The sequence below is a fragment of the Chamaea fasciata genome, unplaced genomic scaffold (genome assembly GCF_029207755.1).
Source record: "Chamaea fasciata isolate MVZ Bird 193981 ecotype frontalis unplaced genomic scaffold, bChaFas1.0.hap1 SCAF_12, whole genome shotgun sequence".
NCBI lineage: Eukaryota > Metazoa > Chordata > Aves > Passeriformes > Sylviidae > Chamaea > Chamaea fasciata.
In genome coordinates, this window is record NW_027094097.1 from 16,961,912 (window position 1) to 16,988,361 (window position 26,450).

Here is a 26,450-nt window from a genome sequence, read left to right on the forward strand (position 1 = left end):
TGCTCCTGGCAGAGTGCAAGGACTAGATTTCAAGCCTTTGTTTAATTAATTACCACTGCAAGAAAGGAATTGAAAGTTTTTTCACTGATCACGAGGATACTTGAAGGCAGCTCCCAGTGAAGCTCCTGCTCTCACACCAGAATATAACGGAGTGACTGCACTGATATCAGCAAAGCACTCGAGAAATTCATCATTGTAACATGGGTCAGGCAGTAGTCCCTGGGCCCTGGAAGATGTTGACCTATTCCGAGAAAGGTCAGTTTGCTGCAGAAGACAGTTTATAAGTGGAAAAGAGCCCAACATATACTGATGCTGAAGGCTTTTATCTGACCAGGAGCATTTTGCACACACTTGAACTAACAGGAACACAGATATATCCTGAAGTACATAAAAGCTGATTTTGTGTGAGATTTTACAATTTCAGACATATATCTTTTAAAGAATTTAATTTAGCTTTCTCTTTGTTACCTTTGAGCAATAACTTCATCAGTACTTTAAAGCAGAAATTTCTGCTCCTCAACATCTGCATGTTCTTATCTCAGTCAGTGGTTTACAGAGTTTCAGTGAATTTTGCAAGCATGATATTGACTATTACCATTAACCTTGGCTGTAATAAAAACCCCCAAACCCACATCATCCACCCAGAAAAAAAATATTCTGATGAGAAACCAGGAAACCTATAATGCTTATTGACTCCTCTACACAAAACCCTGTGCACCCAGAATTGTCCAAGGCCCAGAGCTCTGTTGCTCTCAGCCTTGCAGCAATTTCGTATGCAAAATAAGTCACTGAGATTCTTTCTGCTTCAGATAAACCATTGTGAAATTTGGATATTTCTTCCACATTTTTATGAAGCTGAAATGAACAGGCTGACAGCATAACTCACACTATATTGATTCCATGCCAGTGCTCGTTAATGGAGAAGCCAATTCTCACTGAATGTATGACCTACTGATGTCCCAAGGCAGCTTTTGTCTCAAATACCTCCAAACACACTGAATTATTTAGAGCAAAAAAACGTTACAAATGCCTGGTACACCTGCACATCCATGCCTGGGTGTACAGGTATGAATATCCATCCACACCTTTGTGAACACCCACACACTGAAATGTGCCTGAATGCACCACCACCACCACATTGCTTTAATAAAACCTCAGGTCGTTCTGCCTCTCACAAAACATCACCTGCTGGTTCCCTGGGGCAAAAGAATTTAATGTGTAATTTGCTTAACTGGAATGGATTTATAGTGACAAATCTGGTCACTGTCAATCTATTGATCTAAAGTTGCAATTTACTGATCCTTTTTGTGTCATTAACCACTGCTTTGGAAAGAGCCTGTGGTGATACAGAGTATTTGTCTGTGGATAAACACTGCAGTTTTTTTGTAAAGTATGAAACCCAAGTCTTCCTTAGATATTCAAACAAAGCTTTAAAAGCATCAGCCATGACATTTTGTATAAATATTTTCCAACTGCCCCGTGGATTTTGGCATGAATGTGTTCCAACATTAAGAAATGATAAGAGACTTAAGAACAGATATACTGTGAGAAGATATCTTCTTAAATTCTTTATTCAATCAGCTGTGAAACAGTATACTATCTTAAAAGGACACATTTGGTAGCATGAAAGACAAGTGCAGTGAGGCTTGAGCTCGCTAAATTCATTGCATTCCTCAACCTTAGGGCTACAAATAGATTATTTTTTAACCTCTCAAGAGGATGGCAGGTATTCTGCAAGCAGCTGGCATTGTGAAGCAATTTAAATCATCCCTATTTGTTAGCTGGTTTAGTGACTGCTAAAATGGGTGGGTTAAGTTTCTTAGAGGCTTTTTGCTTTTTGATTTCACCCAGTAACTTCTAGGCTAATAGCTTGCATCGCCAAGCCCGACACAGACAATGAATCCACTGCTCCAAATGGATTTGAAGACACAGCTTCGGGAGAGCTGGGACTTGACTTTTGAAGCAGAACTTGCAGGATAGGTTAAAGCGTGTCTGGTAAAATAGAGACATAGCTTTTGCTCTGCAAACTGCAGACCTGCCAAACTACTTTGAAATTATTTGTGTAGTCTCTGGGAAATCACTGCAGTTATCTCACAACTCCATCCCAGGCTGTTATGACACCAGAATGCCTTTTGCATCTCTCTTGTGTTTTCCTGATCTCTTTGAACAAGAAGGGCTGGAAGCATTATTCATTCAGCCTCCCAGGTTTGTATTAATTGCATTTATGAAATGGGATTCATTTACTAGGAAAACTGCATGAACCTGTTGAGCATTTCAATCTGGCAACACCTTACTTTTCAAAATTTACTGAAATTTGCTGAAGTCCTAAATTTTTGCCTGCATTTCTAATTTATTGTATATCAATTATCTTCCTTTGAAACTTGCACCCAGCACACAGACAGATGGGTGCACTGAAGCATGATATTAATCAATAAGAAATCCAAAAATATGCTGTAGCATACAGGCATCTCAGGCCATCCACAGGGCTGAGTGTGTTTTGCCAGTCTGGGCAGAGAGTTTGGAATCGCCTTGGTTCTGCACAGAAAACTACACACATTTTCATGCAGATAGAACACTTTACGTGATATTTATCGACAAGGAAGCATCCTTTATCATGCCTGCTGGTGGTGGTTCTGATGCTGGGGGTTCTGCTGCCTCCATCTGCTGCTTTGCCACTGCCACGACAAACCCTCTGCTAGGAGGAGCCAGAAGGGGAGCACAGTCCCAAGCTTCACATGGGAAGAGGAACAAACTTATCACTGCGTAAAGGATGGAAGGATTGGTTGTCTTGGGTTGCAATGCAGGATGTAACCAGCAGTATGTATTCTGTTACCAGCTGTTAAAACCAGGTGGGGCAGTGTTCTTTATCTCTTCGAGGACCCATCCTCCCTCCAGGGGATATCTGCTGTTCATGGGCCATCAAGGCTCACTGCATGGATGATACAATTACAGCATCCCATTGGGAGATGCTCCACCCAGGGGGAGGAGCCCAGCATTCCTACCTGGATAAAAACCTGAGATTCAGAACAACCTGTTAGCACTGGATTCCCAGAGGAAGACCAGACCCATCTCACCACCACTGGACCTTCAGAGGAAAACTGCACCCTTCTACAGGATCATTGCTTCAACAGAACCACATCTGTCACTGCAGGAGGACTTGATTGGACTGCTCCCAACACCCCGAACAACTGGGTGTCAGGTCGTGTTCTGACTCTGTCAGTGGTTTGTTTTTTGTTTTTGTGCTACTGCATTTTTTTTTTTAATTTTCCTAGTAAAGAACTCTTATTCCTACCCCTATATTTGCCTGAGAGCCCCTTAATTTCAGAATTCTAATGATTCAGAGGGAGGGAGTTTAAATTTTTCATTTCAAGGGAGACCCCAGCCTTCCTTAGCGAACAGCTTCTTTCCAAACCAAGACATTGGTCCAAAAGGTCACTATCTGACACTCCCAATCAATCTTTGCCTCTGGTAATACAATGGGATTTTTAAAGATTTACATAATACATAGACTGGGACATATTCAGTGTCATACTTTGCTGTACATAGTATTTTCAATATATATTACAAAGTCTTTGGCATTGCTTAGACTGTAATCCTCTCTGGTTTCTTTCTTCATTATATCAGAAAGGAATAACAAAGCATGTACTGAACGTATACATGTGTGCTTTAGGATTCACACACCTTTTAAATCTGAGTTGCAGATTCACACACACACAGACAGGTTTATTCTACACAGTTAATACAGATGGAATCCTCATGACCCAATCAGAGTGGTATAAAAATGCAATTATTAACACAGTCTAATGTGTGTATTAACAGGGGCGTAAGGCTGTTTCTTTCCTTGTGGGTGTCTTCAAGAGGCCAACCCCAGCAGACACAGATGAAGGAGAAATGCTATTCCCTGTGAAAGCAGGTGTTCCTGATCAGCCAGACCTTTCTAGGAGAGAAGAGAAAGTTCAGTTCTTTGCTTTACTGAGCCCCACCTTATACAAATGTTCCCTATGCCTGGTTCTAGTTTGAACCCGTCTTTTCAAAGCATTTCTAAAGCCACAGATGTTTCAAGAGGCCTTTTTTCTCATGACCATGGAGGTATGCACAGGCTAACAACTGCATTTGGATGTATCTATTTATAAACATCTCTCTTAACCCTGGAATTTGGAGCCCACCTCCCCCTGCATACTGAGAGAAGCAGGTTCTCTCTTTTGAACATTTGTGTAAGAAAAATTACTTATTAAAATTAACTATTGAAATCCAAATTATCACCTCCATTTATTCCACTGGGCTCTGGAACCAGCTCAGGGAGCAAAATGTCTGTAGTGTGGGCAGGGACTGATGGGAGAACAGGACTGTGCCAAACATAATCCAAAAATGTTATGCATTTCTGTAACCAGATGGTTACCCAGCAGCTTAACACAGAAAGTGAAATCCTTTCTTATTATTGCTTACCACACAGAGACAGATAAAGATAACAGGCCTGGTAGTGCCATGCTGAAAACTCAGTAGGAGCTCCTTCCCACATTGCACTTTCATGACTCTTTCCAAGTTCCTCTCTTCTCTTCAAAACAAAAGTGTTCTTAAAGTTTGATGTTCGAGCTTCCTATTTGTGTTTCAGTCTATTATTATACATGACCAAGGATTTTAAATGTGCATTTCTCTGACAAGTATGAATTGTGATAGGTTTTAGCATTCACTTCTTACAGTCTAGCTTCAAGCTCTTCTCACACTTGATTTGTATCTCACGTCTTAGTGGATAACAAAAAAGCACTTTTATATGAGCTATGAATTTTATGCAGATTCTTTTTTACACTGAACCCCATATTCAAAATCAAAATTGCATATAAACAGTATATGCCAAGCAGGCAAATCAATACCCAAATTATAACTAAAATGTGTTACACTTTCAAGAATATAAGATAAATTAATATAAAGAGCATTACGAATCCTTTGAAGCACAACAAAAGGAGCCATGGTTAAAATTTTAACAAGTTCGAATCATTAGCTAAACAAATCCTGACAGCCTAGCTTTGCACTTCCAGTCACACATGCTCAGAACAAAGGCTTGATATGCGAGGCAACTTTAATAGGTCCCTCTGCATATGACTAATTTTTCCTCAAACAGTCATTTTTTATTTCATATTTTACTCTGGATCCTGAAATGTCACATTTTATTAATCTGTGTCACTCATGTGGATTGTTAAAAGAACAGACTAGCACTGGAGGAAGTGCCTCTCATCATTACCATACGTATGTGGGATGACAAAAGAATGTGCTAAAATTTGGAGTAACGATTATTAAAAGTAGAACAAGCAAGAATAGAATATAACCTGTTTTCCTTTAACCACATTCCAAACCACTCTTAGAGAAATGGCAACAGCAAGAACTCGTCCAGAAAAATCCTGGTTAGCATTTGCTCCCTCAATAAAACACAAAATGGGGACAAATTCCTGGTCCTTGCACCAGCCGTGACAGAGCTGAGTCCATCTCAACTGAGAACCAAAGGTGATAAAACTGGGCATTTGCTTTTATTCCTTTTGGGTCATGTTCCCTGTTTGAGTGAGAACATTTCCCAGTAGTCACAGAATTAGCCAAAAGCAGAAATTGCATTTTGGATAAACTGACTGTGCCCTCAGACAATACTGGCTGAGGTGACCTCTAAGACTACAAATACCCATGCAGAATTCAACATAACTCTGTTGTACCTTAATGAAGGTATAGAATACATTTGGGACAGGAAGGGGCTAAGAAAGGTGTGAAGGTTTCTGAGAACAGAAACCTGTTCTAAATGATGCATTTTAATGGTGTATCCTTTCTCTTAATAACAAAGAGCAATTGTAAATAATTGCTTTTAACAAAAACATGAAGGAGTGGAAAGAAGAAGCTGTAGAGGAAAAAAATATAGAAATGAGAGGAATTAAATATACAAAAACTTAATTGAAAGTTGTGTAGAAGATATTATCTCCCCTTCCAAAACATTTGCCTGAGGAACAGGCAGTACAAACACAGTTACACAGCCTATCCCAAAGAGGAAATAAAACCAAACAAACTACTGAAATAATTATCACAGCTCAGTTGTTTACCAGCCTGCTCCAATCAAACTAAAATATTATCACAAAAAAAAAATAGACACTCTGGTCTGGCAGAACCACTGGGTGACGGGGGAAGGTACCTAAGGTTGTAGAACAATACATAATTGTTTACATTCATTAGGTGTAAATATATTTGTATTTCTAATTGATACCACAAATTAATTTATCAGTAATGATCTCAGTTAACTACCCACATCCATACTGCAGCTTTCCTGCCTGTGCTTCACAGAATTGTCTCCTCCTGTCCCAGCTTTACTTAGTGAATTTTGAGGACCAGATTAAGTCTGAGGAGTAGCTGGATTGAGTAAAACAAAAATACTCTTCCTCTCACAGAATGCAAAGTCGCAGATGGACACTGAAAATGCCACTGAGAGTTTTCCATGGAATTGATTTAAATTAGGAGTCTCTCCAACCTTCCAATGGTTTCTTAATGTGGCAGAAAAAAGATGTAATTTTATAAAAGATACTTTGCTATATACTGTGAGACAGCTACCATAGAGTATAAATGGCATTTAACCCTAACTCTATTGTATTTGCTTCCCTGATGCTAATTTGGGCATCTGTCTGAGGAGAAAATACAGCAGATGGATAAAGGCAGAGATGGAGATCCACAAAAAAGAGAAGCAGACAGTGTTTGTCTTGCTACCATCACAGGAGAGTTAAACAATTTAGGCTTAAAAGATGATCACATCATTTCACCAGCATGCCTGTTTCACTGGCCATCACATCAGGCAAAAAAGAGTGAGTGGTGTACAGATGTCAGTGTCAGATCTGGAAACCTGTTCTCATCTTCCTCTGAAGAGACTGAGAGGCAAAAAAAGGGAGACTTTTAAGCCAATTTAAGACCTGATTTTTTTTCCTGTCAGAAAATCTTACTGCAGTACTTGAAGTGTATTCAAAACAGCGTGATTTCCCTATCCAGGTTTGTGGGGTAGAGAGTCTAAGATTAAATTGAAGGTTATACAAAACAGGCAAACCCCACCACTGTTCCTGGCCTTGGCTGAATATGTGCAGAGCAATCTGGCAATAATTCAGCTACACCTGCATTGGTGTCACACCCTGGAATACCCCAGTGCTTACCTGCAAGAGGCTCTGATTAGTGACATATTGTTTCCAACCTCCTTGCAAGGAGCATTGTGAGCAAAGCTGTGTTTCTCCCACACACACATATGGCTACGTAGACAGGAATTAAGAAAATATCTTTCTTACCTTTCTCTGGCTCTCCACCCGGCAAGTAAGACTTCCTAGAGAGGAGGAACAAAGAAAATATTTAGACATCCGAAAATGAAAACACTGATTTCTGTCCTCACAGACTGGATGATAAACAAGAAGAGTCGTCCCTATATTTTGAAACATTTTTACTGAGAAGTTCTGCACAAATCATACAGAGCAATTATGCTTAAACAACCCTTACAAATGGTCCATTAACCCATCAGTCTCATCTGGGAAGATGATTTCCCAGCCCCAAATCTGGCAAACAGTATAAGGCTGAGATTGTGAGCAGAACATAAAAACCAGGCCTCTCAGAAATGAGAAATTGCAACAAGTATAAAGGCTGTTAGATTGATCAACAGCAAATCCCTTGAGACCCATGGCTTCTAAACTAGAACTGGAGAAATTTTAAGTTCAAGTTGTATTTGGAACTCGCAGACATTTCAGTCTGGCCCATTTCATATTTATTCCTATGCCAAGCCTGAAGATGGGAGAATGACATTTGAACCAGGCTCTAATGCTTGCACAGGAATCTTCTATTTACTAAGAAATACAGATTTTTTTTAAAAAAAACATGTCATTTTCTGTGAAAATTTAGATTTTAAATTGAAGTTTAATCTTCCTGCTTCCACCTTTCAGGCTCTACATAACTCTGTTCCTTACTTCTCATTTGATTTAGTCTCTTCTCTCAGCACACTTCACCTATATCACCCCAAAACCCATTCAATCAAGTGTCCAGCTATCCCAAAGCCACATCTACAGTAGTCTACCCTTTCTTCAACAGGATATATTTTATTTTAAAAGCTCATTTACTCACACTGTTGTCCCCTCCACGTTCAACATGAAGGCTCAGTAAGTTGCATTCCCTCTCCAGATCTACTATACAATTTGTTTGGAATCCTCTATTCCATCTATTTATCTAATTTCTTCTAGATTTCATTAAGCCAGGCATTGCTTTCACTCCTAAACAGCCAGGTTGCTTTGATCACAGTAAAATTTCCTCAGGGTAGCAATTCCTGCTTTCACTTACTGTTATATCTTGCCTTTAAAAACAACAAGAAGATAGATGAGAACTTAAGATAAACGATTGAGTGGCTCATATTTTATAAAAGCCAGTTTACTTAACACTAAAAGTGAAGGCGTGTTGACAATTTAGGCAACAATTTGTAAGAGTGGAATGAAATCACTATGATTTATTCTGGTGCTCTCCTGTGTCTATAATTCTGGAAGTTACAGGTAAGAGGTCTGTACCAGAGGAAAGGAAAATACAACCTGGATGTGTCAGCATTTCCAGGAATAAAATATTGCTTGCAGATATTTCTGGAGATAATAATGCACTGCTGGGGTTGAAAGAGTCCTACAGACACTGCCAAACACACGTTGATATAACTTTCCTACACAGGGCTCAGGAAGTCACTCCAATCTGAAATAATTCACCTTCTCGGGAGTGCCTGAAACATCAGCTCGAGCTGAGTGTAAGGAACTCCATAGTGCAGATTCTTCATGTTTTAATCAAAACCTAAAGTTTGCCATTTTACTCAGAACGAACCACTGCCCTTCTATTGCTTGTGAAAAGAGTTTTCAAGTTGTTGTACCAGATAACCGAGAGTGATTACATTTACACCATTTTCTTTATTCCATTTTCTCACCGTAGGCATCTTTGTGCCATGCAGCTTCAAGAGGCAAACAGAAAAAAGCTTTGCAACCTCTCTGACAGAGAATATTTTTGGCAAACACACTGCAGTAACATGAAGTGTCAGGAAATCAAAGACTTCCTGAGCAGTTCAGCAAACATATCTAAAGAAATCCAAAGAACTGAGAATAAATCCTTTACAAGATGGGAAGACCCCTCTTTAAAAACCTGCAGTCTGAATAAAGTCACCTGCTTACACTGAATGCCCTTCCTAGTAGGTATGAAAAGCAGAATGAGAAATAAAATATGTTGAAGTTAAAAATAATTCCATCTCATCTGTGATAATACTTTAACATGTAATTAATATTTGAACATACAGAAGGTTGTTAAAAGGCTTAACTAATTTACATACATATTTAAGAAACAGAAATGCTCCTTCATGGCCCAGGCAGAGGTGTAATAGAAAAAACGTAAATCAAACAAGTACCTTGATATTAAGATTCCTCTAGGAAGATAAATTTAAATGCTCTTAAATTCATAGAATTATATGGAATTTCTAAAACCTCACATCTCTAAGAGATATCCATAACCTCTAAACCTCTCTGATTCACCCTTATATTAAGTGGCACCTGTTCTGCTTGGGCTTAACTGGGAGTAATTGGCACAACCACGACACACAAAAACTCTGAGTGCTGGCACCTGATGCTTTTTAATGCTTTCTATGCTAAACCTGAAAATGAGTTGCCACTACCCATGGACAAGCTGTGAATCCTGGCTATGTGCTGAGTGTCAAGCACTCTTATTAATTAAGCTACTACACAAAGAAGTGAATAAAAGTCTCCTGATCTTGGCCAGTTGTGACTTCTCCCTCCATGTCCAGCATAACCTCCTTTCTACAGTTTCTTCTCAGAAACTGACAAAATTTAACCTTTTTAAGTTTTGGAGGCCCATTTTCACCTTTCATTCATTCCACATGATGGTTACTTCCTGGGTGACATGAGACTTTTCCCAAAGAGCTTAGTATCCTTCAGGGCCTTAGAAAAAAAGTTTGGTGCGTTGTTTTCAATTTATCTGCAGAATGTCAGGTTTTAGAAAGGCTAATTTTAGGAATGGGAAGTCAATCCCAACCTTGAGAGATGAGAGTGTCTATCTACAGCTGACATGGCTTGAGGAAGCAAATTTACATCATTTACATCCACTTTGATGCTGTTGTTAGAACTTTTCCTGGAATTTCACTGCTGCTTTTGAACCTCCAGTTACAGATATATTTTAACTCTATGAGGACTGAAATACTTTTTCATGTGGGCTGAAACAGTTTTTTTTTCTACTTTTTAGCAAGTAAAACTGTATTTAAACTACAATACCTGAAGGAAGCCTACTCATTTAACAGCAACAAAAGACTCAGGAAAACAAAATTATTAACCTAATGAAAAAAAAATCTTTTAATCTTGAGCAATTATCAGTCAGTGATAGGAAAAATCCTCCCAGTACCTCATCTATTAAAGAATGCGCCAACTAAATATACCCCAAAAAGCCCTCATCAGTATATTCAGGGAGAGAAGCTGCCACCATCTCGTTTAGCAAGTGCAAGGGAACAGCCCCAGCTCTCGCTAATTACATGTCACTCAGTGAGCTCGTGCATAGCCCAGCATGTTCCTGGGTGACAGCAGTAAACACAGGCTGATGGAAACTGCTAATTTAGAAATTAGGCACCAAAAATAGAATCTTAATCTGCCACTCCAGCGAGTCTGACAGCAGAAGGGATCCATTAATCTGAAGTTTCCCAGAGCAGCCAATCTGGTCACGAGCAGGGGTGTGCAGGTTATAGATGAGGATCTCAATGCTCCACCATTCCACGTACTTCTGGGAATATCCTGCACTTTATTCTGCTTCAGTTAGCTTGAGAAACAAAAATATCTCTTCAATCTTATGCATTTAAGTTGAATATCACTTCTCTTTTGATGCAAATCTGTTTGCTGTCTGTTAAGTCAGTGGTAGATACTTTCCTTACTAATGACAGAAACAAGTTGGTATGGACTTTGTGCAGCCCGAGCTCAGCAATAGAAAAAAAACCAAAAATTGTCCCTTTGTTGCCAATATTTAACACTGAAAGAGTTCTGTAATTTTGGATTTCTGTAGTGCAGTAGTTTTGAGAGGAGTGAGTTCCAGCCCAAGGACAGACCTGCACAAAGAATCACCTTCCTGCTGTGGCAGAGCCTTACTGTAGCAATTCCAGAGAATAAATTCAGAGAATACCAGGAATGAGGGATCCTAAAGCAGATGTACTGGTTTGCTTAAACATGTCTTTGTTTGGTGCGGTGATGCTGTATTTTAGTAACAGTGAATTCTTATTCCAAGGAGAAAACAAGCACACATCTTCTTTGGGTAAAACTGAGAAGACACTCCTACAGTAAGCAATCACTAACATTAAACTGTATGGATTTTATTGTTAAATTAATATTAAACTAATTGATGTTGAAGACTGGTCAGTAAAAGTAACAAGTTCCTTTGCTGTTAATTAACATGCTAGCATGTACAGTCCATGTATTAAAAAAATGTGTACATATATGTGTGTGCATAATTGTTATATATATAAAAAATGGGGGGTTAATATAAAAGTATATTTGAGAATCTGTAAAACAGTGAAGGGTACTTCAAAGTGATGACTCCATTATATGGCTTCCTGCCTTTCTGAGGAAGCATGAAGGAGCAGTCTTCTTCCTCACCTGGGGTTGAATAACTCTCCTCTTACTCAATTGCAGTTTCATATTGTTTCTCCTCTCCAGCATGAAAACGTTGCACAGAAATAATTCTTTGTGATATCTGAGAGAGACGGCTTCCTGAGATACGGAAAATTGATTCACAAGAAGATGCATTCATACCAGACCCATAACAATATCTTGTTTCTGCACACCCTGGGCCCCAGATCGTGGCTACTGCAGACCCCCAGAGCAGGGGTGAAGCCCATCCCATCCCCTCTGCCCCCCCAGCACAGCCACACAGGCTCAGAAAAGTTAGAACAGGCTAACAACCCCACACCACGCACAGTGTTTTCCTTTCAATCCCTCTGCAAGTTTAGCCTAAATTCAGTATGTTTCCACTCTAGGCTATGTTTACTGAAATAAAACTACATTCAACTATGGGCAACCTGTCTTTGAACATATGCTGTAGGCAGCAATCTAGCAGAGAAATGGGCGACAAGCTGTGAGACTAAACTTTTATCATCGGCTCCATAAATCAAGATGAAAGCTATAGACTTCCTCCTGTGGACCTCATACAGCCTTGAGAAAGAAAGTTAAAATATTTAGATTGAAAGAACAAAATAATATAAGGAGAAGAGGAAAAAAAAAACCAACTCAAAGAGAAAATTAGTTGAAGCATTTGTCCAGTACTAAATAGAGGTCCAGTTCCCAAGAAAGCACATTTTTATATATTTTTTAAAGATATACTTGACATCAATTACTAATGAGTGAGATTAATGATGTCTGGGCCATTCAAAAGGGTTCTTTCTTCAGTCCCATTCATGTTGTTAGCACAGAATTACCACTAATCCAACTGTACAGCAAGTTGTACCAGCACAGCTTTAGTGCAGCAAGTAAGAGAGTCTTCTTGGCAATTATCACCTGTCAGCTAACTAAGAAATTTACAGCACATCATATAGGAAGGTAATAGCACCTGAAGCCCCATAAACAATAAATCCATATAGATTCCATTAAGTGTCCAACATATATAAAATTAGCGTAGAGAATGCGGTTTGCAGTGAGGTTTTTGCACTAATAATGAATACAAAACCAATGTCCTTTGTGATCTCTGGGGAGGTTTTCAAAATTCCTCATTATCTGGATAAAAAAGACTTTGCAATTCTATTGAGACCCCACCTGCAGAGCTACCCCAGCCCTGGGCCCCAGCACAGCAAGGAGCTGGAGCTGCTGGAGAGAGCCCAGAGGAGGCTCCAGCATGAGCACAGGGATGGAGCAGCTCTGCTGGGAGGAAAGGCTGGCACGGCTGGGATTGTTCACCTGGACAGGAAGGAGAAGCTTTGGGCTGAGCTCAGGGTGGCCTTGCAGGGCCTGAAGGAGCTGCAGGAAAGATGGAGAGAGACAATTGCCAAGGGCTGGAGGGCCAGGACCCAGGGAATGGCTGCCAGTGCCAGGGGGCAGGGCTGGATGGGATCTTGGGCAGGGATTGTTCCCTGGCAGGGTGGGCAGGCCCTGGCACAGGGTGCCCAGAGAAGCTGTGGCTGCCCCTGGATCCCTGGCAGTGCCCACGGCCAGGTTGGACATTGGGGCTCGGAGCAGCCTGGGACAGTGGGAGGTGTCCCCGCCCATGGCAGGGGATGAAATAAGATGATCTTTATGGTCCCTTTCAACCCAAACCATTCTATGATTCTATAACTTTTTTCCTACCATTTAAGCTATCCCTTCCTTTGTAGCATTTCTTCTTTCACATTAGAAGGATAAAAGAAATAACCTTACACTGAGCACTAGCATCACATCTAGAAGCAGCATGCAAAGGTAGGGGTTAAATTTCAAAATAAATAAATACATAAATAAATAATTCATCCCTAGGACAGAGATGTCCTCTGAAATCCACAGAGCAAAGCTCACCCCTGAGAACTCCTCTTGTCCTGCATGCTCCAGTCCCATTGATCTCACCAGGGGATCCTCTCAAACTGAGAGCTGCTTATTAGAGCTGAGCTTCGATGCGCACATCTGAGAGGGAAATTTTGTCCTTCAGACAGACCTCTGATCAAGACATAAATTTAGACAAAAAGGAAACAGGAATATGTGAACCATTACTGTATTTGCACAAGCAAAGTGGGTAACAAGACAGGCAATGTGAGTGCCTTGAAACGACCTTTTTATCTCTGCACACCAAAACTGGGCACAGAAATGTGAAAAAACATTCCTGTTGTACCAAAGACAAATGCCAAATTATGAAGTTCATTACTCCAAGCACTAGAAAGAGAAATTATTACAACAATTTTGCCCTTATTTTTCATCTGCTAGTTGTCATGTCCTCTTCTACTCTCCCTCTAATATTATACAAGTTCAAGCTTTTTATTTAATCCTCCCTTTCTTGGAAATAATGAACCACAAAAAGTCAACAGGAACCATGATACTTACCACATTGTCTTGTAAAGGCATCAAATATAAAAGGGCTGTAATATCTTTCTGACTTCCATTCCTGCTAACATGGCTCTGACAGAACACGCATTTCAGAGACCTCCGTATATTTATTTGTTCTTTGAGCTTGCTCATTCAGAGCTATTTAACTTAACCATCTCAGACTAATAGTAAAGTGCTTGAGAGCTAACTGCAAAATATCACAATATTAATCTTTCTGCTCTTTCAGAGCATTATGTAAGATTTTTTTTATCTCCTGATTTGACACCTGATGCGGCCAAGACACAGCAAAACCATTCCTGTTATATAAAAAGGCAAATTTTCCTTATTCATTTAAAGCCAAGACATTTTCCAAATTCAAATTAATATGCACGTACATTATATCCTCTCTGACACAAATCTATGGAAGATGCTATTTACGGTGTGTGCCTTTTTACCTACCTACAAGTTCTTCTATCAGCAGATAAAAGAGATTTATTGTCAAATTCCCATTTTATCTCCTTCTAACGTTTGCCTACTGGAAAAGCATAAATGGGACAGGTGACCCCCTGTCTGCGGGTTTGGATCAGTGCTTAGTAATGCCCTGAGACAATTCCTGCTTAAGGAGCAACATTCTTGTTTCTTTTTTTGTTAGATCTAAATATTTGACACCACATTTAATACTACAGAAGGTGGATTTACCTGTGAAAAATTTTAGGGAAAAAACCCCAAATGTTTCTAAAACTCACTCCAGACATTTGAGTTTAACTTTAAACCTTTGTATTGAAATTAAATAGACAGATGTCTTGCTAATTCTGGTGTGCCAGGGCACGGCGTGTTGCTGAGGTGAGGAATGCAGAGATTGCAGGTGCTGGGCATTTGTGTGAATGAGGATGTGCAGAACCAGAATGTTTAACACTCCGGCATTTGCAGACAGAGAATTTCAAACTTCATTGTTCAGACAGCTGGACTGTAAACACTGGAATGCAGTGAGAGGAGGCTCTGTTCCACAGCCCCTGTGCCACCCCACACCGTGGTGCTGCTGGTTCTGTCACACGGTGACCATGGGAGCAGTTCCACAGGTCTGGAGAAAAGGGACAGTGCTTGGGAATGTTCCCCTGTTGGAACCCTGGAGGCTGAAAATTTCAGGCGTTCTGTGTTAAAAGGTGCTGACCCTCAAACAAGCACTACCTTTGACTTGAGTACTTGGAGCTGGCTCCCGAGATTGAGTGATAGCACTGAATGGCATTGTGTGATCTCACAGGGTAAAAAACTTCGATTTAAGACTTTAGTATATAGCAATACACGTGAGTTAAGATGGAGGACTTTGGGTGCTGTCTGGGTCATTCTTCTTCATCTTCTTCCTCCTTCTTCTTCATGGGTTTGGGTGATTTTCTGTAACTGGGTGAAAAGGTCCACATTGCAGGCCTTGGGTGGTCATTATTGGGTCAGAAATATAAATAATATAGGTGTCACCTCATTATTGGGTAATTAACGCTTAAATAACCTTGGAAAGAGTTAGTGGTACTCTATTTTACCTCATTTCTCTAACTTGCTAGTTAGAGCTCACGGCCGGTGAGTCTGTAAATAGATAACAAATAATAAACATCCAAGTCTGGACACTAACTGCAACTCCCGTGTATTAATCCCAACCTTGGTGGAGAAAAAGAGGCCAGAACCATCACATTCCCCAGCAGTGCTCAATCTGTCACTGCAGATACAGCCTCTGCCTCACCTCAGAGAAGGCCTTTTGAGGAAACTTTGTGGGAAACCAAAGGACACCAAGAAAAAGTGCAGGAGTGAGGTCACAAAGCTCTAAGGATGTCCTGCTGTTTTTCCCTTCATCACTGTGAACCCGGTACCCTTGGCAGGTACAGCTCTATCCTATCTTTGCCAGTTGACAGTGGGAAAAAAGAGACAGACCTTATCTCCTACTGATGTTTCCCAGCTGTCATCCAGCTGGAAAAATTTTGCCTTAACAAAATAAATTCAGTAAAACACTGGTTTTGGTGGCCTTGATAAAATGCCTGTGCTAGCTGTGCTTCTCCTCGGGCCACTGCCTGTGGGAGATGGAAATGCAGGGCTCTGCTGGCCTCATGCTCACACAACAGCTCCAGATCTATTGCTGCAGTGCAGGAATGAATCTGAAGAGAGGAGCAAACTGTGGCCATGGCCCGACTGGATGTCGCTGTCTCGGGGGGAAGGGAGGTGGTGTCACTGCAGGAACAGAGAGCAGTGAACACACACGGGGAATGATCCAGGCGAAAACTGTCCAAATCCTACAGCAGATTTGAGATCTCTGCTTTTCAAAGCAGATCTCAGTAAATCTCTGAGAGAGCACTGTACACGCAAGCAGTAAATCTCCACTAGAGCCACGCAGGAAAATGTAAATGGTAAATTATATAGTAAAATTTCATCGTGGAGCATTTTGGAGAAGTATTTTTAGCTTTTAGTGCTGGAAATAAAAAACTCCAGCCCTCTGTGTTCCAAGGAAGAGAACTAAAAGCAGATTTAAATGCAGATAAAGCAAAGGTAACACCTGCTGTTACATCCTCAATTACCTGAAAGGTGATGCCTGCATTAGAGACAAGGAAACATTGACTGTACAGCTCTTGTAAGTGCTACGGGTGCACAGGAATTACACAGCCCAACTGCAGCAGCAGGAGGGGAAAACCTGCTATTTTATCTAATAAAAACCTTATTTTTTTTTTAATTATACAGATCTTTGTTTTAATTATTTATTATTTCCTTCAAATTGTCATCTTCTGGACTTACAATTTTACATTTCTCTTACTTACTTGAAATGGATGATTTAGGAAACAAGGAGAGATAAAAAAACGTGAAAGTCGTAACATGATTCATCTGAACCAAGCCCCCTTATCCTCCACTCTAGTTTATGACTCCAGGTGCTACACTGACCACCTGCCCTCCTCATCCCTCTGCTTTTGCCCTAACAGGATTTATCAACATTTTGCTTGTGATTCTATTAAAACTTGATGTTTGAATGTTTTCCTGCTTGGATGAGACACATTCTTAAAGCTACATAATGCATTTAACAAATCACATTACCTGGCTGAAGTTACGTTTTTCTGGAGGATAATTAATTTTATACTATTCCTACCTACAAAAAAGCTGGAGAGGACCTTCCTAGGGTCTGGAGTGACAGCACCCAGGGCATGGCTCTGAGTTTCAGAGGGCAGGGCTGGATGGGATGTTGGGCAGGAATTGTTCTCTGGCAGGGTGGGCAGGCCCTGGCACAGGGTGCCCAGAGAAGCTGTGGCTGCCCCTGGATCCCTGGCAGTGTCCAAGGCCAGGCTGGACACTGGGGCTTGGAGCAGCCTGGGACAGTGGGAGGTGTCCCTGCCCATGGCTGGGGTGGGGCTGGATGGATTTAATGTCCCTTCCAACCCAAACCACTCTGGGTCTGTGATGTTGATGACAGCAGGGGCCGTACTGAGGTATTTTCACCAACCACCAAAACATGTTTGTTCTCTTTACCCATTATCCCCATCAACACCTGCAGCATCCACTGGGAAATATTCTCTCCACTCCATTCTTGGTTCTCTCACTCCACCTGAAATGTAGGACATCACACATGCATTCTTTCAGGATAATTTCTACTCTAAAAGACACGGTTTTGGTTGTGACTGTAATTTTGAATAATTATAGTAATTCTTGTGTATTATTTTATATCCAGCCACTGGATGCCATGTTGTGCTTGATCTGAATTTTGTGTATGTCTCCTACAACAGCTCTTTTGAATTGTAACCTGTGTGAAACCTTAAGGGTGTGGTTTAATCATGCCATGACCCCTTCACCAGAGACCTGCATCACCTGGGCCTGTGAGGAAGGTATTAAAGTGGAGTAGAAGGTACTAAAACCTGCTTCCAACAGCTCTCCCTGCTCCCTCCCATCCACTGCCCTCTCTCTTGTCAAGGGCTGAGTCCCTGGCAGGGTGTCTCAGCACTGCTGAGGACAGGGCAGCCAGACTGACTGGTGTCACCTGTCCCATCCTGAGACAACCCACAAATGGAGTTTAATTCTCTTGGTGTTTTGAATTGAATCTTTACTTTAGCAGCCATTAAACCCAGTAAGAAGCAGTCAGTGTGTTTATAAAATATTGGTATGCACAAAATCACCAAGACAAAGGCAGCCTCTCCACTGAACGTGGCACAGCGAGTGACAAATCTCTTTAAAAATTAAACTCTTTTCACCACACAATCCACACAGAAAACTCAGATCAACAATAAATACTTTAGTGTCAAATATCGAGCCAACATGAATTATCCAGTGTGCACTGCAAAAATGAAACCAGGAGAGAAAATAAGAACAGTCCTTTAAATTACTATAAACAGGAAAAATCTTGTTGTTTTTTAGGAATAGAAAAGTAGGTATGTTAACCACGTACCCTAGGGATGGTAAGAACACATGAGTGATGCAGAAAGGCCCCTTCTACTTGTTATAAAATTAAAGTATAGATTTAAAACCTCTTGCGAATCCAGGTAATGGGCACAACCATCACCGACCCCATCCTACCAGTCTGTCTGTTCTCCTCCTCTCCTGCCCAGTATTCAGGGGAATAAACAATTCACTTAAACATGCAAACAGTTTTGTTCGCTCTGAGTGGACACCTAAAACGTGCCAAAGAGCTTCCCAAGACAAACACTAACACAAACTACTGAGCCCTAGGCTGTGGAAAATGTTTTTTAAATGTATTCTGTCCTGCTCTCCTCAGGCACAAATAGGTTCCCATGAAAACATGGTGCAGTTATTACATCTTATCTCAGAAGAAAAGCCAACTTATCTACAAGCAATCCTGGGAGAGTTATTTCATTATATTCATATTTATGCATTTTAAAATTCCGTGCAGTGCACAGGTCAGGCTCAGCAAAGTCTTGGCTGCAGAGTAACAACAGCAGGACCCTCACTGGGACTTTAATTGCTGGCAGAACTCCTCGGCTCTCTTTCATATGAGCAATGTGGGGATATTTTCTTAGTCAAATGCTGCCTTGCCTTTTGATCCTGTTCCTGCTGATGTTGCTGAGTGATAATGATCTGTGCATCTGGACTATTGAGAGATATAAAAATTAATAGCACAGTTAAAGCTAGTAGGGAACTTTTATTTACTTTGACCTAAATTACCAGGACAATGGAAATTTCAATGTGACTAAAAGGCAAGAAATTTAAAGGCAGTTTTAAAAATGACCCACAGTTAAATTTTCAAGCCTCAAAAATCTATTGAAACAAACAGACTGATAAGATTTAAAATAATACCAGACATACAGTCACTTCCGATAAGAGCTTTTCCAATTATACCCACTATGGTGCTCCTACAAACATTTTCTATTGCAGCACGACTCTCTCCCCTTGTACAAAGCAAACACTTGGATTTTGCTGAATTTGTCTTACATCAGTACTAAAACCAACAAAAAAAGCTGCTGCACAGGTCTTTTTTTTTTTTTTTGCAATTAATTTTCTCCATTCACTCAGATAATCACTAAATTAATAACTCTAACAGGAATTTAATAAAACACTAACTTTGGGCCACTGTAGAAAATATGAGAAGAGACAATCTCTAAGACACATAAGCTGGACATAAAAAAGTATCATAAAAGTCACTTTCACATTTGATTACGCATTTTATTATACTCTATATGCATCTAGAAAGTTTTCCCATCAAGATTCAATTCTGTCACTCCCAGCCATGCCCTTGCACCAGCCCCCAAGATAAACAGAGGCTTAGGAAGGACTCACATTATATTAGAGGACATACTAGATCATCACATGACTATTTATCTGCAAATCAATTGCAATAAACTCAATAAATGTAATTACAGGAAATCCTGCAATATCTATCTCCTCACAGCGCAGTATTATTTTGCAATCAAAAAAGTCCTGATAAAATCAGGTTTGTACAAGTATAATCTGCACTGACAAAATGGTACAAATGGTACGAGCATAAAGTCCTTGGGAGAAAAGAATGCTGACCTGAAGAATTTAATGTTGGCAAAAGAAGGTGGTCCTTGCAGAAGGAGACTTTTATGACTACCAAGTAAGCAAATAACAGATAACAGTCTGATTACTTCAGTTTCACACTTACAGGGTACTGGAAAGCAGAAAGATAATGATTTTATTTCAAGACATCTCAATTTAAGTACAAATTGATGAAAACAGAAAAAAAATATATTTAAAAGGCACATAATCACCTCGCTTTATTAAGTGAAATGTTCCATTGGTTAAAAGTTTGGTGGTATTATCTACCAAGATTGATATTATAACAACAGATTATTCTTTCCAGTGAGACTGCAGACAGAGAAGTGAGGCTGTAGAAGCATAATATTGCATTTAATCAAATTTCTTAGAAATAATAGTTCTATTATATTAGCATTTGAACAGCTTTCAGTGAACCAACAGGCAGTTGTGCCCTCATCTTTTATTTCTAATCAGCTAATAAATCCACAGGTTGCCAAAGCCATGCCCAGATGTTGGTGTGCATCCTCATTCCTCATCATCTGACTGCAGCCACGTGCACTCCACTTAATGACTTCTGCACAAAATGTCTACAGGAAACAAAAGCACATTTTTAAAAACTAAGTTTCTCTAGTTGGTCCATCAAGCTGCCAACCTGGTATTTTGTTTATTGACTGAGCATTTTGGTTTAGAGCCTCTTGTAGAATAAATCACAGTGGGTGAATTGGAAATGAAAGTACAGGGGCCTGTTGGGGTTTCTGAGGGGCAGGACGGGGATGGAGGAAGGCATTATTCCCAAAGGCCAGAAAAAATATAGGAAAGCATCACAAGCAGTTTAAATCTAAAAAGAAAAGTGTTATTAGGCAAAGAAAAGGTCAAGTTTAAAACTAATTGTTTGGAGTACTTTAGAGAAAAATAGAGAAGTGAAATTAGAATTATGCCAGAAACAGTACATGGGAAATAATAAACTAATACACCAAGAAAATAGGATTTAAAGAAAAACAAAACAAAACAAAACAAACTGTCTTAGGAACTTAGGAAGAGTACAGCAGTTCAAACCAAAAAACTATTTATTCTGGGAAGAGTTAAGCAGAGCCTTAATTATCTGACTTTGAAGATGGGGGCTTAGTTTTTTCTGGTTTGTTGAATTTATTTGTTGAGTTTGAGGTTCTTTCTGTTGTTGTAAGGATTTTGGGGTTTTTATGTATGACTTTTTTTGTGACTTCCCCCTTCCCCCCCGCCCCACAACTGTTTTCATTAAGCTCTGTACTGGAAAGGACAGAAAATAAATATCCCAAATTCACTTTCCACGTCACTCACAACTGAGCAGGTCTCTGCTGTACCCCCGAAAGCCATCCCTTTTCCAGACTGAAAAATCCTGTTTGATTTAATGCCCTATGTACAGAACATGACCCATATTTGATTATCCCTGGTGTGCCTCATGGGAAAACTTAAATTCTTTGGACAAACAGACATAAAATCCCTGGAATAAATTATGGGTCACCTGAATGTACTTTAAATAAGACCTGAGATGTTTTAAGCCAAATGAGTTGGGTGTGGGGAGCAGTGAAGTCACAACAACCTGGACAGAACAAATGGAATTGTGCTCAGAGTGGCCCAGCCTCACTCCCTCCAAGTTTCCCAGAGCACAAAGCAGGCTCCCCAGCCCACCCAGAATGCCCAGCCACTGCTATCAAACTGTGCAGGAGATAAATCCTCCCAGCTAAGCACAGAAATAAATGACATATCAGAACTGTTAAGCTCCACAGCTGTGAGAGTGGTGCTTTAAAAATGAAGCACATAAACCATACTGGAGAGGTGTTTGATAATGATCCCACAGTCACAGTCCAAAAGCTGCCTGCTCAACAGAACCTTCTGGGGACTTGCACAATGCTTTCCACAGCTTCAGGGTCCCAGTCAGGCTCAGGATTACAGCTGCTCAGGCCAGGACATGGGGAGAAAGCAGAGCAGCTTAAGAATCTTTGCGTTAAAGCCAAAGGCTGCCAGCAATAGACAAATATTAAAGTAAAAATTAACCTGAAATTCTAACTTCTAATTTAAGCATCTGAACCCTGCTTGTGACTGATGAAAAGCCACCTGTGCTGGTTTTTAATCATCCCTGCTCTACTGGGCTGACCTGAGCATTCAAATCATGAGAATCTATTTGGAAGGATGATTGATTTCAGTCTTTCAAACAGACTCTTCATCCACATAGGAACTGAAAGAAAAAGAAATAAAAGCTTGATGGTGAGCTGCCTATTTAGCTCCCCATACTTATTTTTTTCCTAAAAGGTCAGATAATTGAAAATCGCAATTTACTTGTCTTGGAAAAAAAAAATCCAGAAGAAAGCAGGAGCTGTGATACAGACTTACTAATAGCACAGTCGAGACACGTACTTACTCTGTGCTTACCTCATCTGCATTGTTTTCATTTACTTAATTTCAATTAGATTGCAAATTATACAGGGATTAAGGTGTTTCTGCTGTGTGACCTATTCAATTTTGCAGTCAATTGATTTCTACTTATTTAGTAAGTGTTTGGACATTAGCTGCCATGGCAGTTAGATTTGCACTTGAAGTCAACTCTCCAGCATGGCAAGATGCTCACAAGTTTTGTCCCTCAAGAACATGATAGAGGAAATAATAAGGTGCAGGAAAGGACCTGGACGAAGATCATCTGTAAGAGGATTTAAGTCACCAGTGGAATAATTAGGCAAAAACCAAACACTATATGTATAGTAGGACATGTTAACAAAGCACTTTGCAAAACCCAGGGTTATCCTTCCACCCCATCAGAGTCCTAAGATAAACATTTTGTTTCAGCATCTTTCAGCATCTTCCATAAAGACCTTTCCATAAAGAACAGTTTCAGCATCTTTCTTCAAAAATACCAATAGGAAAACACTAATGGGGAAGAGATTCAAAGAGCACAAAGTGTTAACTGCTCCAGCAAAGGGGAGGAGAAAGGGGAAAGGCCGGCCCAAAGCTGTTCAAGCTGGAGAAGAAAATTCCAGGGGAAAGGGAGATGGGAGGACATGACAACAGTCTTCAAATAAAGTGTACTGCAGCAGACAGGAACAGTGATTACTTACGTCTCTGGTCAATATAGCAGCAAGGGGATTAAGCTGCAGCAAGGAAGAGCTGGGTTAGACATCAAGAAAAATGTTCAAGTTACTGTAGTACTGAAGGAGTTCACTGAAGCAGTTTAGTTTCTGTCAGTAGATCTCTAGCAGTTGGACATGCAACTGTCAGAAATGACAGGGAGTTCGTCTGGATTTTCACAAGGGGCAGAAATAATGAATGGCCTTCTGGGGTTTTTTCTGATCGTATGAGAACCTACATGATATTAATCTCCTCTGCTGTACATTCCTGAAAACACTGAGGCCAAGTTCTCTCTTAGGCAAGGGAGTTTTAAGAAAGGGACCTAGAATGATTCTAAAACTTTTAAAACTAGGTGTAGTGAAAAGAGGGTCACTGCTGGCAAGCCAGGGACTTTGATTTGTTACTGGCAGAGATGTCACAGGTGAGTGAGGCAACACTGGGACGGTACGGTCAGTAAGCGCTCCCCTTCTCCATGCATCTTATCAAGCTGAAAGGCCAGGTTTCTGCTGACTTTTCACTTCCTCATCAATGAGAAGATGATGATGATGGCATTAGCAAAATTAATAAAGAAAAGATAAATAAAATCGAGATAAATAAAATAAAGATAAATAAAATAAAGAAGAGGGATTCTGGATATTCCAATTAAATGTTTAGAGTGTTCAGTGGGACACCAGTGTCTTGTGCAGGTGTGTGAAGGGAGAAGGTGCCTCAAGATTTGCTGTCAGACTTCAGAGCTGCGCAGAAGGAATATCAGCAGAGGAAGTGCAGCCGTGCCCTTACTCAGGAGCATTTACACCCGGCTCTCCCTCAGAAAGCAAGATCAGCTTTACTTCAGCTGCTAACATTTTGCTCATAGCATGTAAGGGGAAGAAAGCCTGGCAGCCCATCCCCTTCTGTGCCTCTGCAATTGCAGTTTTCAGCGTGCACGAAGCTTGGTGCCAGCAGCTGCATTCCCTGTGTCCCCCCCGGCAGCAGTGGCTGCACAGAGGAGCATTTGTCATGGACATGCAACCCCCAGTACCACCAGGACACAGCAGGACAGGGGAATACTGCTGGCACTGCCTCAACCATTTGAAATGCAACACAGGTAGAACCTGCCAGATCTTCTCCAAAAGTGTATTGCAATTCTTTTTTTTTTTTTTTTCTTTTGTCCAAGTAGAATTTTCTTTTTTTCTATTTCATGAGGACTTCCTTCACTCAGCCCCACTCAGAGCTATCGTGGCACCCTTTGCTAAAAGCCATCAGGAAAACCCTCACTGGTGACTGCAAGAGGAGTTTTTTAAGTTAATGTTTGTGCTTGCTGAACATGTCTGATATTAACTCAATTTGCATTGCTCTTGTTTAGCCTTGCTGTTTAGGGGGTTGTTCTAACCTGCTCTGTGGATTGAGGGGACATGTTTGCCACAACGTATTCCAAGAAAAAATTGATCCAAATTAGTATTCTGGGCCGCAGCTTTAGTTGTATTTAATTTTTTGCTTACTGAGTTTGCAAAGCATAGAAATAGCAATCCCCCACTGTTTCCATCATGTTTACTTTCTTGTTATATGTGTTTGCTCTGTTTTAGGGTTTTTCCTTTTGATTCTTATTTTATTTTTAACAGTCAGGGCACAGTTTCTTGAAAGAAACGCAATCAAACAGGGGTACAGATACTGCTCTGCAGATTAACAGGTAATGAAGAGTATGTTTGTGTAGAGGACATGTTTTTATGTGCCTCATCCTAAAAAACACTCCTGTCAATACAAACACGTTCAGCTTATCCATGGAAATCAGCACTTCACAGGAAAGGGATCTGAAAGGGAGCAGATGAATCCACTGTTCTTGTTAAGTGCCTTAAATGTGATCTAAAGGAATTATGAGCAATTTACTCATGAAATACCAGAATGTAGCAATAGCGCTGCTAAGTGAGTATTTATGAAGAAAAACAAAGCAGAATGATTTAACAGGAAGGCCTTTGAGAAGAGCATTGAGAGGAAAAGCATAACTAAATCAAGAAACTCCCATGTAACAAGTAGCAAAGAAAGAAAAAAAAGCAGTGAAGAAATGAAACTAAAAACATTCAAGAAATATATTCAAATATTCAATTTGATACCCTTTTCTCCCCCAAGCCTTGTTCCATGATGAATATCCACAATCCTTCCAGCTAGGAAATCACTCTTTGGATGCAGAGCAGGAGGTGCAATGAGTAAAACAGAAACAGTCAGGAAGAAGGAAAAAAATACTGAAAAATACAGTGGCTTTGCATAATGCATATCCACAATCAGCAATGTGGTCATTGATTTCTGACCCAAAAGGTAAATATAAATAAATAAAGAGCTAAAATAGTTTCTCTTACTCAAAGACAAGTTAAATATAAATAGAACAAATACATTATTATTACTACTCTGAGTACCAGAAATGATACAGTAGCTTCAATGAGTTTTCCCCATTAGAAATTGAACTTGGAAATAACAATAAACCACAAAACCCTGGATCTCCTGGACCTCTGCCCAGGAGCAGCAATGCTCCTTAGTGCCCAGTGATGCAGGATTTTTGGGTGGTAGGTGAAGGCGCGTTATCCAGGCTGGATTCCCAGGCACTCCCGCATCCATGTGGCTCTCCACACCAGACACCCCTGAGCAGCTGTACAGGAGAAGAGGCACAGGGGTCCTGTGCTGAGACAAAACACACTTTTAGGGCTACCCCGTAAAAAGCCACGCTCTCTTGCTCCGAGCAGGAAGGAAGTGCTTCAACCTCCTAAAGCCTCTCAGTCACTCAGAGGCAAGCACCTTACTTAAAGCATTTGTTTGACCACAGCCAGGAATTCTGTGCAAGACTGGGCTCTTGGAGACTGCCTGTGTTTAGTGCCTTCTGCTGAGGCCTGGCTTTGTCACCTGAGCACTCCCTGTGCTTGCAGGAAACCTGGCTGCCTCCCCAGTGCAACAGGGGTTTATCTGCAGCATGAGAACTCGGGCTCCAGCCAGCTCCAACCCTGCAAGCCTAAACTTGGGCAGAACCACTGAGTCACTTAGGCTGGAGAAGGCCTCCGACATCACTAAGTCCAACAATCAGTCCAGCGCCACTGCCATACTCACCACTGAACCGTGTCCTCGGGTATCCACCTGCTTTGTGAACACCTCCAGGGATGGGGACCCCTCCACTTCCCTGGGCAGCCCATTCCAATGGCTGAAAACCCTTCCCATGAAGAAAATTTCCCTAATATCCAATCTAAATTTCTCCTGGCCCCGCCTGAGGCCGTTCCCTCTGCTCCTGTCCCTGTTCCCTGGGAGCAGAGCCCGACCCCCCGGCTGTCCCCTCCTGTCAGGGGCTTGTGCAGAGCCACCAGGTCCCCCCTGAGCCTCCTT

The 26,450-nt window shown here is 40.7% G+C and overlaps 1 long non-coding RNA gene across 1 annotated transcript; it reads right to left on the reverse strand.

Annotated features, from left to right (window-relative positions):
- Positions 1 to 3,070: 3,070 nt before the first annotated feature.
- Positions 3,071 to 9,510, reverse strand: LOC136295907 (uncharacterized). The gene is made up of 3 exons (XR_010722836.1): positions 9,419 to 9,510; positions 7,296 to 7,330; positions 3,071 to 3,937 (listed from the first exon to the last, which is right to left on the reverse strand). It is a non-coding gene; the product is annotated as an uncharacterized lncRNA (long non-coding RNA).
- Between the last annotated feature and the right edge of the window lie 16,940 nt (positions 9,511 to 26,450).